General features: G+C 43.7%; 1 protein-coding gene across 1 annotated transcript in view; it reads right to left on the bottom strand.

Moving 5' to 3' along the window:
* DOCK1 (dedicator of cytokinesis 1) overlaps positions 1–14,693 on the bottom strand; it is a 1,072,828-nt gene that overhangs the window by 463,851 nt on the left and 594,284 nt on the right. The window lies entirely within an intron of this gene.

Below are 14,693 nucleotides of genomic sequence, written 5' to 3'. Positions count from 1 at the left end.
GAGTGACAGTCTTTGAAATCCTCAACGCTAGGCCTACAGTTTGTAGGTTTCTTTGGGTAACAAACATATGTGTCAATTCAGTGAAATGCAAGGGGTAGCGGAAGTGACATCACACGCCATTTGACCTTTACTTTCACTCAAACATACGCTTACATATACACACACATAAACACTGTGCCCCTCACATAAACGCACACTTAAACGCAAGCATGCACACAACATACATTTAGAAGCATTTTTTACTCACCTCAGCTGCCAGGGATTGTCATGTTCCAGCTAATTGTACTCAATATTAGCACAAGCTGTCTATGTGTTCCCTGCCCTGATTTTGCCTCCTCTGAGGTCAGGGGTCGCAAGGGGCAAGCCAGGGGTCGCAGCTGCGACCCTTAAATGACGTCCATGGAACAAAGCAATCATACCTATGACAGAAGTCCGAGTGTACCCTTGAACCCTTTCAGATTCCTTTCACCCTGCGAACGTTTCTCACAATGGTGCACTGAAGCATCATTAAGGAATGCGTGAGGGCATGCAGGACTGACTTGCCGATATGCAGTCAAGCCTCTGCAAGGACGGTAAGAACGTTTTACCTTTTAGCAGACTTCCTTTCATTTTATAGAATGCAAACGCACGCATGCATACATTTTTTAGAGCAAACAGGGTACTACAATGATTTTACTTTAAACATCTACCATAGCTGTCTCTCTTTACCAACATTTTACAGTTGGTTAATCTTTGGAATTCATAAGTAAAGAGAAACCATAGTTTACGGTTGTGATGCACAATAATTCCTATGATCATCGCTTGCTTTTAGTGGCAGCTTTCCAGTAAGGCACAATGAAGGGTGGTGGGGGTTGCCATGATCTCTGTCTACAGTCTCTAGTGCTTACTTCTCTACTGTGTGTGAAAGGTCAGGCCCCTAGGTGACGTGACAAGAGAACAGTTTAAGAGTATTTTTGGAGCTGTAAGGAGATTAACACATTTCATGGCCACTATAATTAAAACCAATGTTGATGTTCTCCTGAGTAAGTGAAAATGCAAAATGAAAATAGCGTCTACTCTAAAGGGAAATCAAAAATAAATAGGGCGATGGGAGGTCATGGTGTTTTAATTTATAGAATAGTATATTTATTGGTTTCAGACATTCAGAGTCTGACTATAGAAGTTGTCATTGAAATTATGAATCTCAGCTATCAGTCTTCACGCAGTTTTTCCAGATACAGCAGAACACACTTATCAAGAATAACTACCACGTCTTCTTGTGAAATTAACTCTCATTGACCCCTTCGACAATCGGCAGACATCAGAATCATTGCATTACTAAGGAAATATAACACTCATACATGATTTCAAATTTTATGTCAAGACCGGAGGCTCCTATTATGCGTTTCTTTTCTTACTTTATTCGATAGCAGCAGTCAAGAAAAACTACAAATCCCATGAGGCTAACCATGAACAGCCAATGGGATTCAAAACGTAGTTCCAAACATAACAACCAATAGGGATACACATGTAGCATTATGATGTCACTGGACTGCAAGCAGCCCTCTTTTCTTGCTGCTGCAGTCAAGATAAGTACATATAACGTTTCTCTTCACATTTTGTTGATTGTGTTATTGTTAGGGTTTTATACAGCTTGATATTTGCGTGTTCTCAGCCCATACTCGCTTTATACAGTTCTCGTTTTCCGTTTATAATCACTCGGCAAGTTGCTGCATTCTTAAAATACCAGGGCTCTCCCTCGCGTGCTGCACTACAACGTTAGTTTTTTCCCTCGCCTCAGACAGCAACCGTCATTCGCGTTGCGTCTGAGGCAAGGGAATCACTAAGGAGAACGCGCTCACCGTAATTTCTTCATTTCTTCGTCTTTTGTGCCTCACGCGACGACGACGCTTGGCTGGCTCCTTTCTTTGTGCCTCATTAAATCTCCGCCCAGGGGACGAGTTTTGGTACTCTGTCCTTCCCCTCAGGGTTTTAACCCTTTGTTGCCTGGTTTTCAGGTTACAAAGCTTATAGCTTTGTTTTTTCATCTATAATTATGGAGACAGATGCCTCTTCAATGGAACAGGGTGTTCCCCTAGTGAGTTGGAAGATATTAGACAAAAGCTTTGCACATTTATTAGAAGTTCTGTGCATCAAGCCGTGTCTTCTTCTATTCAAAAGCTATCAAAAAACCTAGAAACATCTTTTTCAAATCTTATCCCCAGATCTTCGGCCCAAACTGCGGGGGAATGCAGTCAGCGCCTGTCACCCAAAAAGTCCCTTAATTTGGTGCAAAAGGATAGTGAGCTTGCCTCACACATGACAGAGGACGCAGGTCCTCTAAAGGCTCCTACCAAGGAGTATAATAATATGGGTTCTTCCAAGCCATCTTTAAAGCGTAAGTCCAAGTCACATAACGTCATTCCGCTTGTTGCAGTCTCTTCCATCCCTGATACGGATGACGACATGCCTGATGTGGACTCAGACAAGGATGAGGATGATTTGTTATCTGTCCCTCCTGTAAAGAAACCCGAAGTTTCCTCCGTTGTTTCCCCCCTTTTTGATGCAGAGGGTTTTCCCATGTTTGATCCTGGACATATTCTTCATCCCAACTCAACTAAATGGTCCCCTGCAGACCATGTGGGTCGATATGTGGCTGCAAAATTATTTTCCCCATTAGATAAACAAACAAGAGCCAAGTTAAAATCTGAATGTCCTCGCCTGGCTCTTCCTCATAAGGCTAACATCACTCACTCCATTGATCAGCCTTTTATTGTCTTTTTTCACTAAACTGGGCAAAGACCCTCGTAAGGGGGTTGATAAGGCTTGGTCATCCAGTGAGGACAAACTTTTGGATGTCATTGGTCCGCTTATGCGGATTTTTGACCTGGTTGAGTCGGCCAGGTTAGAGGGTACTTTTACCGACCCGGAAGAATTGTCATTGTGGGTCCAACGATGTTTTTGCCTCCTGGGGAATGCTAATTCTGCTCTCATTCATGAGCGAAGGAAAGGTCTCCTTCTCAAACTCGACCCGAAGTTAATCAACCTGGCAACCGTTCACCCTCATACAAAAACTGAAGCACTACTTTTTGGTGATTCTTTTATTAAGGACTTAAGTAAATATGTTGCCACATTCACTTCCTTGGACAAGGCTCAGCAGTCCATGAAGAAAAGGTTTAGCCAACGTGTTTTTGCCAGGGCCAGTAGAGGCAGGGGCCGCTTTACCAGCCGCGGATTCGTCAATCAAGGCTCCCGGGGATACTACAACGCTTCCTACCAGGAATTCAGACCACCATTTTATCCCCAGCGGGGTAGGGGCACCCGCTCCAGGTCCTTCAGGAATTCAAGAACCTCCAATCCAACAGGTAAGCCCTCATGTTGGATCCTTTCTGATAGGAGGTCGTATTTGCCATTTTCTTTCAAATTGGTTAGCAATTACCTCGGATCCTTGGGTTCTAGACACTGTTCAGGGCTACAGAATAGACCTCTACTCAACCCCTGTCCAAGTAGATACTCTTCCTTCTCCTCACTTTTCCTCAGAAATGATCCAGCTAATTTCTCTCGAAGTAAACTCTCTCATTCAAAAACAAGCAATATCGCTTACCCATCCTCATCCGTTAGCTTTTACCAGTCCAATTTTCTTAGTACAAAAGAAAAACAAAAAGATGAGACCAGTTATCAATCTCAAACACTTCAATCGGTTTGTGGTGTACCGCCATTTCAAAATGGTGCCCATCCTTCACCTCAGAGATACCCTTCTCCAAGGCGACTGAATCTCCAAGATGCATATTTAGTGGTCCCAATCCATCCAAATTTCAGAAAATTTCTTCAGTTTCGATGGTTTGACCAAGCATTTCACTTTACCTCTCTTCCCTTCGGACTGTCGTCAGCTCCTTGGTGCTTCACCAAGCTCATGAAACCCGTGGTAGCTTACCTGAGAGTGCAAGGGATAAGAATTCTAATTTGCCTAGACAATATCCTCATTTTAAGTCAGTCTTCTCTGACTCTTCTCACACATTTAAAGATTACCTGTTCTCTCTTAGCAGACTTAGGTTTCATAGTAAACAGAGAAAAATCCTTTCTAATTCCCACTCAACTTATAGAATTTTTAGGATTCCAAATCAATTCTCTTTTGGCTACTCTTCTTCTCCCAGCTGCAAAAATAAAATCCATAAAGTCAGAAATTCTACAAATCCTACGCAGCTCCCTCATATCTCTCAGGTCATTAGCTTGAATAGTAGGTCTTCTATCCTCCTCTATTCAAGCAATTTTTCCAGGTCCCCTTCATTATCGTTCTCGTTGTCGTATTCAGATACCATCCCTCTAGATCTCGAGTCTCGTACAGAGCTTCAATGGTGGATAGACCATTTAGATGCTTGGAACGGAAAAAGTATCTTTGCATCAGCCCCAGATCTTGTGTTACAATCAGATGCAAGTCATCTGGGCTGGGGGGGCCGCTGTGGTCCCATATCGACTGGAGGTACTTGGTCATCAGAGGAGTCCAAATTGCGCATCAATTGTTTAGAGATGCTTGCCGGCTCCTTTGCAATCAGAAGCTTGGCAGAACACAAAGTTTACTGTGTGATCCTTCTCAGGATGGACAATATCTCAACGGTCAGGTATATAAATCACCTTGGGGGCACAAAATCCAAACCCCTAGTGGATTTAGCCAAGAGCTTCTGGGAATTTTGCCTTTCAAATCATCTTTCGGTTCATGCAGAATATCTGCCAGGTGCTCTCAATTCAGTAGCGGATTGGAATTCCCATAATCTTTGAGATGCCAGCGATTGGAAGCTCTATCCATCAATTTATCAGAAAATTCATTCTTTATGGGGTCCTCTTTCTACAGACCTGTTTGCATCCCGTCTAAACTCTCAACTTCCTCAATTTTACAGTTGGCGCCCAGATCCCTTAGCCTTGGCATCAGATGCCTTCTTACAGGATTGGTCTCTTTCCCTCAATTATGCCTTTCCTCCTTTCATCATGATCAGCAGGGTTCTAGTATAGCTCAGACGCCAACACGCTACTATAATTCTGATAGCCCCCTTTTGGCAGTCCCAAATCTGGTTCCCTACTCTCTTGGAACTTTCTGTGGACTTTCCCTTGCTCCTTCCGTCCTTCCCAGATCTATTGTTGGACCCACTTCAACGTCCCCACCCCCTTATTATGGACAACCTTCTCACCCTATCCACCTGGAAAATCTCTTCACAACCTGCCCCTCTCATTTCGTCAGAAGCTTCACAATACATCTCAAATTCCTGGGCCCCTGGCACCAAGAAGGCTTACAAATCAGCCTGGTCTTTATGGCACAGCTGGTGCTTGGGAAAACATATCGATCCCTTTTCAGCCGATGTGCTATTTATAGTTAATTTTCTAGCTGCAGAAGCCAGTAAAGGTAAGGCCTTCCGAACTATCAACCTTTACAGGTCAGCCATATCCTCTAATCATATCCATGTCAACAGGAAACCGGTAGGAGAACATCCGTTAGCCTGCCGACTTTTGAAGGGAGTAAAATTTTCCAAACCTCCTTTACCTAAATACAGTCAGCTGTGGGACGTTAATGTTGTTTTGAAGTTCCTGGTGTCATTACCTGATAATTCTGTTCTATCCTTGAAAATGTTATCTGCTAAATTAACAATGTTATTATGGCTGATTCCATCAAACGACTGTCTGACGTCAAAGCTTTAGACAACTCCAAACGTCAATTCACTCCTTCGGGAGTGTTATTTTCGGTGGTACGACAAACTAAGCTAAACCTAACCAGTTTTCTATCCCTATTTTCCACAACATCCGAAATTATGTGTGGGGCAATGTTTAAAGATTTATGAACAAAAGACTGCAGATTTGAGAACATCCTCTGTTTCCCAACTCCTTAACTCCTTTAGGAAACCCTATGATCCTGTATCTGCCACTACTTTAGCCTGATGGGTTAGATGGATCATGTCCTTAGCGGGTATTGACACTTCCATGTTTGGAACTCATTCTTCCAGAGGAGCTCCGGCTTCCAAAGCCTTTTGGGCTGGTTCCCGCCTGGAGGATGTTCTGAAATCTGCAGATTGGTTTAATGATAATATATTTAAAGTTTTTTTTTTTCAAACCTGTTGATAGTGTCAATGTAATTAATATTCTTTAAACTCGCATAATAGGAGCCTCCGGTCTTGACATAAAATGTAGATTTTCATAGTCTATGACGGAAAGTCTTAATTTTATTAAAGACACGGAGGCGAGTTTTATCCCACCTCTAGTATAAATATTTTTTCTCCCTCCCTTTCTTCCAGCACCAGTTTCCACCAATCAACCGACTTCCTAGCTGTCCATCCTGCTCCAACGCTATGTTTCTGCCTTCAAGTTCTGCAATATCACCATCTGGATTTTCGAAGCATACTTACCTCAATGGATTTTTGGACTTGGATGTTCTGATGTGTTAGCCTTTGTTATGGCTCTGTCTATTCTTTGTTCCTTATTCCCTTTATTTACTTCTGATTGACTTCTTTTGCAAGAAAAGAGGGCTGCTCGCAGTCAAGTGACATTATAATGCTGTAGTGTGGTTAGTTTTACGTATTCATTGCGCTTTAGCTTCAGGCTTTAGGCCTTTGTGCATTTTGCCCTGAATATATTTTATTCATTTGCTGACAGCTTAGAGCCTCTGTGCACTCTGCTCTACATGCTTTTTATTAGGCTTCGTACTGTTATTTTTCAAATAGCCAGTTCTACGGTGTTGTTTTTTATTCATATCACACTGTTTTGCCTACTTCAGCACTGGAGTTCTCCATAACATATTTACTCTGTGCTTCAGTCAAGGATACAGTCTGGTACATTGCTGATAGACGTGGTAAGAGTTTAGACTTGGCATTCCTGCGTAGGGACATTTTGTGATCACGATGACATGTTAGTTATAAAATCACTTCCTTGTCCCAATACACGCAAGAGGGAGATTCCGACCAGGGAACCACAACTTGACGCTGACTGCCTCGTTGCAGATGCTGAACCAAGATCACAGGTCTTTGCTCAGGTATGAGGGCTGATATCCCCATAGTGATTCTAATAGGCAAGCTAGAAGCGTAACATGCTGTGCTCTAGATAGAACAAGCAGAGGGAGAGTAGAAACTGTTTGACAATATGATAGCTTTGTTTTTATGTTTTACTCTCCTGGTAACTATCACAATCCTACTGTGTTGAATCGTTCTGGTTATTGCGGCTCACGCCTTAATATCTAAAATAAAGTCGTTTTATTAAAACATTATATAAAACTTATACTGTCTTTGTCATTTGTATATGAGATCATATTGGAAATAAGAGAGTTGGTTTGGATCTGAGTAACCACGACTTCCCTGAGAAGTTCCAAAGATGTCATGCGCTCGGCTGCCAAATCATTCCTTCCACATGGAAGAAATGAGGCACTGCTAGTTAGCCGGAGCAAAAACCGGATTTAGGGTGACAGAGTTCTTTACACGTGGGTCAGACTCAGTCCCCCACACCGTTATCGATCCTGCTACCTAGAAATCCAGTAGTCTCATTTAGAATAATGAGAGCCACGCGACATGGCGCCGCCAACGTTTGGTCTGGCTCTAATGATTAGGTCCGACTGACTCTCTTGGTCTCATATATATTTTGACTCCTCGGTTCCGTATACGGAGACGTCCGTGGGGCTGAGGGTTTCCGCCGCCACGGCATAGGTGCTTCCTATTGCTTAGTGGTTGGTTGTTCAAGCTTGAACTTTGAAAGGATAAAACCCCGATATTGGTGTGCCTTCTCTGACCTGTAGCTGTTTTTTATAAAATGGCGAATCCTAATGTAGTGAACATAGCAATTAATATGCGACATCCGCTCACGGGACATCTATTGACACATGGACTGACAGTCCAGGGGGGTCCAGTCACTTTTGTGGTGGACGCCCATGCAGCCTATAGAACTGAACTTTTTTATTCTTGGGTCGCTTTTCCAGCAGTGGATGGGGGAACAAATACTTTTCACGAATACACAGTTGCGAATGCCCCTGGACAATACAGGGCTTACGCTTATTTAGAAATACCTCTATCTTATCAAGAACACCATAATTGGCTTGATGGCACCCTCCCACACACAATAGCACAAGTAAGGTTAGGTCCACTGAGTAATGATGGTCCTACCTGGCCTTTATTGGCTACATATACACCACATCCTGCGGTTGCTCAATTGGCAGTGGTTGAAGTTCGTCGTTTATATACAGAATTAACGGCTACATATAGACTATTAGTTCAGTTTGTGATGCAGACATTAAACACGAATGCAGCGCGTGCTGCTCCAGCGCACCCACAGGCGGTGGTTCCGGGTCTTAATCCGGCCACTGTACACTCAGTTATGGGTAAAGTACCGGCTAAACGAGAGGAGACTCCGTTTTGGCTGGCGCAAAAAATTAATACGCTGGAAGCAGTATTTCCCCATACGGGACCTCAGGATAAACATAGAATTTTGACGATGTGTTTGCCGTACGGGATGGTTCCTCCGGTGGACCTTTGTAATACCTGTGGCACAGTGTTTGCCGCGCTCTACACTACGGCACATGGTACACCGGCCTTAGCTAATTTACCGGACGTACTTAAACAGATTCAGGATGAATATGGGGCTGCCCCTGCCTTGGATTTGGGCATGCAGTTGCTGGGCAATTTTGCCACAGTTTCTTCTATTATTTTGAGTAATCTCAAAGGAGAGGCAGTAGCACTAGCAGTGCGTATGCGTCTTCGGGATGTTCCACTGCTTCAACAGGAGCGGGAGCTTCCGAGAATAATAGCGGAAACATATTCTAGTATTGGTTGTGATAGCCTAGGGGCTAGACCACAAAAACCCCAGTTACAGGGCAAAAATAATGAAGATAATGCTAAACAGCAACAACCTGAGTGTTCGAAAAAGCGCTGGGAAAAGAAACAGCAAACACCTAAGAAGGATGATGGGCAGTCTCCGCAACCGGAGACCCCACAGAATAAGTATAATGTCAGGAATAGGGATACTTTGAAGACGCCTGATAGATATCAATATACTGATACACGCCAATCTCGTTCCTTTCAGGACTCCTCGGAAAAGAGAAGTGAGAGAGGTGGGCGGTCAGAGCGGAGGACGGAGTACGTGAAACCGAGACAGGATTCACAACGCTCAGCGGAGGTTTCTATTAAACAAGAAGAGAAACCGCTGCAACAGAAACAGCAATTCAAAAAGAAGAAAGTGGCAGCTGTCTCAGTTAGACATGCCGCTCAAGAAGAGAGTTCTCTTGATGAACAAGACATGGGCGTTAGCACTGTTAGACAGCGCGGCAGAGGTCACAATAGTTCGCCGGAGTCTTCTAGAGCATCTGGAGGTGAAAGCAACTGATGACTTCATACAAGTAGAAACGGCGGATATGCGAGTCTCTGATAGAGTATATGAAGTAACTCTGCGATTGGAAGGGGACATTGACCGTGTTATAAACGCCATTTTTTGGGACCATGTGGTAAAATCATATGATGTTCTGTTGGCCGAACAAGATTGGCCACCTGACTTTGTTCGCGACTGTCCAGTTGGGGAGGAGGTTATTACACCTTCCTTCTCACCACTTGTTCCGAGAGAACTCGCGGAGTCCTATAGTAAATCATGGGCTCTAGCACAGGCTCCCGCCTTGTATAGAAATAACGTGGGGTGGGACAGACAATCACCTTATCATGTAATACCGTTAAAAGGCGAACCTCAGCCACAACCGCAATATCCTATCAAATTTGAAGCTAGGGCATCGGTTAGGAAAATTCTTACACAATTGGAGTATCAGGGTGTAATTGAGCCCTGTGTCTCGCCGATGAATAATCCCTTGTTTCCGGTTGCTAAACCGGACCATTCATATAGGATTGTGGTGGATTACCGACATTTGAATAGTCATACACGCACATATGCAATACAGAATTCACATAGCGCAGCGCTTATGAATAATATAGTGCGTAAAAAATACAAAACAACATTAGATATCTTGAATGGATTTTTCTGCCAGAATATAGCGCCTGAGAGTCGGGACTATACCTGTTTCAGTGCGTTTGGCTCTCAGAAAAAAAATTGTCGTTTGCCTCAGGGGTATAAGAATAGCCCAGGACTATTTTCGGCTCGTGTAACTGAAATGCTGCATGAGCTCGACCCTGAAGCATTATCATATGTAGATGACATATATCTGACAGATGATGAGATTCTGCAACATCTAAGGCGTGTATCGCGCATTGTTGTGGGGTTTGCTGATATTGGCTATAAGTTTAATTTTAAGAAATCAAAGATTGCCTTCCTCAGCGTCATTTTCCTGGGATATGAGTTGTCGAGTGAGGGCAAGAGCTTAGCGCCACATTTTTTGGAGAAATGTGCTTTATTGCAGCCTCCTAATACGGTTCGGAAGCTCCAGTCATTGTTGGGGTTTCTGAATTTTGGCAGAACTTACATTCCTGATTATGCAACGCGTATAAAACCCTTATACGAGTTGATTCGCCCGGATTTTTCGAGTAAACTTTGGACGATTGAACATACACACATTCTGCGAGAATTGCAGAGTGATCTCTTAGCAGTTAAACACTTACACACACGGGACAATAAAACACATTTAGTGATCAGGGTGATACCTGGGGCTGTTGGGTTTACTTATGTCACCTTTAATGAAGGGGAGACTGTCCCGATTGCATACAAGTCTCACTTGTATTCAGCTGCAGAGCAACGTTTTGCACAAACTGAGAAGATTCTCACTGCAGTACAGATGGCTGTTATTAAAGAAAGACCGCTGGCCCAGGGGCAACGCATAGTTGTCGTTTCCCCGGTTCCGGCCTTAGAGGCTGTTACAAAAGCGAGTGTTCCTAATTCAAAAGCTTTACACCCGCGATGGATACAATGGGCTACGTCTTTGACAGCCACTGATGTAGATTATGTATTTGACCCTAAACTGCAGACTCAAGAATTTCTTCAATACGAAATAGAATACCCTGTTCCTGCTGGTACATTGCCTATTGACCAATATGAAGTGGTCATGTATACAGATGGCTCTGCGCAACCGGCGGTTGGGACTAAACAACAGTATTCTGCTGCATGTGCGGTGGTGAGCGGCACTATGGAGGGGGAAGTGTTCTGCCCCGACATACTTATACTAAAACCTTGGGAGATTGCACGGCACAGCTGGCTGAGCTCAAAGCTCTATTGTTAGCGTTGGAGCATGCGGATCCGGCACTTTTAACCTTGCTGGTCTGTGACTCCTACTACTGTGTGCAGTCTTTCAATGAATATTTACACTATTGGAAGATGAATGGGTTCAGAGATTCTAAAGGCAACACCATTAAGCATAAAATGTTATGGGGTAAGGTTGCGGATCTAAAGGAAACGCTTCCTAATGTCCATGTTGTGCATACACTTGGACACCAGCGCGTTGGAATACACGTTGCTGGGAATACTTTGGCTGATGAAGCCGCGAAATCGGCAGTGGCTGTCGCCACTGTGGCCGCAGTGACTCGTTCGAGTTCAAAACCAGACACAGAAATATCGGCTGCCATAAAAGCTACTGCTGATGGCACGCCCTTTCCTAAAGGATTTCCTTCAAAATATAGTTACTGCTTGAATGGTGCGCTAAATGCTACTGTTACAATTCCAGGCATTGGTGTACGTGAAATTCCCAATAAAATTGAGAGACCTCGATTGATTTCTGCAGCACATGAGGGGGTGGTTTCTGCACATGCTGGGGTGGCTGCCACAATTTCACTTTTACAGGCCCGTTACTGGTGGCCTGGTCTCTATAAAGAGACGAAGCAGTATGTCCTTTGTTGTAACATTTGTCAACAAATTAAGGCATCGTCGGCTAGACGCCCGCAGCAGACGCCCCTTCTGATTTCAAACAAACCATTACAGTGTGTGTACTTGGATCATTGTGGTCCGCTGACGCCAGATAGTGCATACAAGTATATATTGGTTGCTGTAGATTCGTGCTCCAGATTTGTATGGGTATGGCCCACAACGCTCGGCTGACGCTCGCACTGTTATTAAAGATTTGCGCATCTTTGTCGATATATTTGCAGTTGCGGCTTTTCATTCGGACCAGGGCCCTGCTTTTGCCTCTAAGGCATTCAGGGACACCATGGCTTCGTTGGGGGTCCAACTCCAATTCTCGTCTCCATTTCATCCCGAGGGAAATTCTGTCGTGGAGCGTTTAAATCGTGATTTAAAGCAGTCCTTAACGGCCAGAGTTATAGGTACGGGTCGTGGTTGGCTAGCCCACCTATATGGAGTACAGAGAGCACTTAATAACTTGCCTAGAAGGTCACTGGGGGGTCGTACTTCATATGAGTGCCTGTTTGGAACACGAATGTATGTTCCTGATCTAGATGGTCCTGGTGTGGAGGCGGCAGATACGCCCTTTGACATAAATGATCGTGTCACTGTTTTGCAGGATTTACAACAATTCAGTGAAGATAACTTCTGCCAATGCTGCCTCCTCAGGAATTAAGGATGAGCCAGTAACACCTACTGGTTGGATACCCAGGATTGGGGATCTGGTGCGTGAAAAGGTCGCAGTTAAAAAAGAATTTGGTCCTTCTTATCGAGAACCTGTCCCTGTGTTGGGGGTAAGCGGCTGAAGAACTGTGATTTTACCGCCGCTGCGAGGGGCCAAAGGAAATCACTTTGTTTCCATTGATAATGTCAAGTTACAACATGTGGCCGATTCTGCACAGCAGACCAAGAGGGACACCCAGTAGTTCCGGAATCCCTCTCACTACTGGGGATGAGGTCCCGCTGCAGGTGATTTTCACCAACACTGTTTCCTCTCCGAGCTTGGGGAGGGTGGATGATGATCTTGCGATTGTTCCACCGACGGCGATTAATATGGAATCTTGTGATCAAATTGCTGTACGTTCTACTGACGTTTCTGAACATGTGGTTTATAGCGTGCCACGGCGAGAGCCTCCGTCTGCTTCTTCGTTCAGAGTTGCACCTTTTGCTAGAACTACTTCTGGCTGCTTCAACGACGCTGATAATGATGGGTCCGGCTCCTCGTCTTCGATGTCTTCTGTCCACGGTCCATGACGGCTGCTGGGATGGCTTAAACGAACATATTTTGTTTTTCCTTGGAACTATTTTTGGCTGTTTTTGGCCGTGATGACTATTTTATTATGGTTGGGATTTGTGGTTACTTTTTTTCTGATAATACATGGTCATTTTCTTCCTGATCGATCTGACATTGAGCACGTGGAGACTGTGTTGAAACCGCATTTTTCGTCTCATATGGTTCGAAGAGACTTTTCCACAGTGAACATTTCTGCTATACCAGTTCCGGATGGAATTGTGTGGGATAAAGTAATGTTTGATATATATGGTCCCACTGAATTGATTCAAATACCGTATGTCCTCAAATTATCAATGAATGATATTGTTATACCTGGCATTGTTTCTGATGACTGGGATGTGAAGACAGTAGATTCTATGCTAACGGATTTGCAATATTATACTGTCTATGACGATGAAGATGCTTACCAGTTTAGAGATAATCATGGGGACATCTTTTGTTACAACTATTATGGACACCACTTTATTCAGAAAGCTAGTAGCCCTAAGTCCATGTTTAATTATGTGCAATGGGAACATTGCTCGACTCCTCCACAAGGGAGTTCAAAAACGTATTATGACAAATTCGCATATTTTGCTGGGCATGATCCACGTAATTCTAGGTCCTACTATTTTTAAGTTACACCGTATTCTAATAAGCAAATGTTATTGACCGATACTAAATTACTGTATTCCAATTTGTTTGTATCTAAACTGTCGGTTGAGGGATATGAATACTGGTTTAAAACTGTTGACTTGAAAAGTGTTTGGGGTACGAAAAATTGGCAAATGCGAGGCAGGGACACGTTATTTAGAGCATGTATTATCCCTGTGCAGATGATTTTCCTCAATGACACAGTACAACAGACTAGCGGTTTGGGCTTAGCGACGATTAAGGAGTTAACTTTGCCTAGTATACCTGTCCCTTCTAAATTAAAAAATTGGCAGCACTATGTGAATGCTACTTTCAGTGACTTTACACATTGGGTCCAGAATGGTACACTTAACACTTCATCGTTACATCCAGGCGGGTGGTTATTATGGCCTATTGACACTAATATGTGTCATCAACGTTTTGTCACCTCTTCAGGGGGGTTCAGGACTAGTAGGGCAGACCCTCGTTACGTTTCACCAGAACATGCTGATATTATAACTACATACAGTGTGGGGAAGCTTTGTCAGCAATGGTTGAAGTCCTCCACGCTGGATGCAGTTAAGTCACATCTCATGTTACTGTCTAATAATACTGATTTACAAGATTTTTTGTCAGGTCCCAGAGTACCATGGAAGAAAAGGTTCTTATACGAGGTTTATAATGAGATTTGGAAGCTTTCACAACAAGCGGCTGCAGCCCGGTTGAGGCAGATTGATCAAGAAAATCTAATGCAGACTTTGTCTGTTGTTGATAATGGCATGCATACCCTTTCTGAACCTGTTTACACGATTGACAGCATTGTGTCCTCTGCTATTGACATTATTAAATCGGACATGTCTTCTTTATATCATGGGCAGAGTCAGACGCGATCCATCATGCAGCTGGGTTGGACTCTTCAGACCTTGAAGGCGGGTCGCGTTCCATGGCAGCACGTTCGTGCCAGGGAGATCTTTATCTCTTTTAATTTGACTCGTCAACAACAACTGATGGCTAAAAAGGA

The sequence above is a fragment of the Pleurodeles waltl genome, chromosome 6 (genome assembly GCF_031143425.1).
Source record: "Pleurodeles waltl isolate 20211129_DDA chromosome 6, aPleWal1.hap1.20221129, whole genome shotgun sequence".
NCBI lineage: Eukaryota > Metazoa > Chordata > Amphibia > Caudata > Salamandridae > Pleurodeles > Pleurodeles waltl.
The sequence above is the reverse complement of the archived record's forward strand: the minus strand, read 5'-3'. Positions and strand labels throughout refer to the sequence as shown.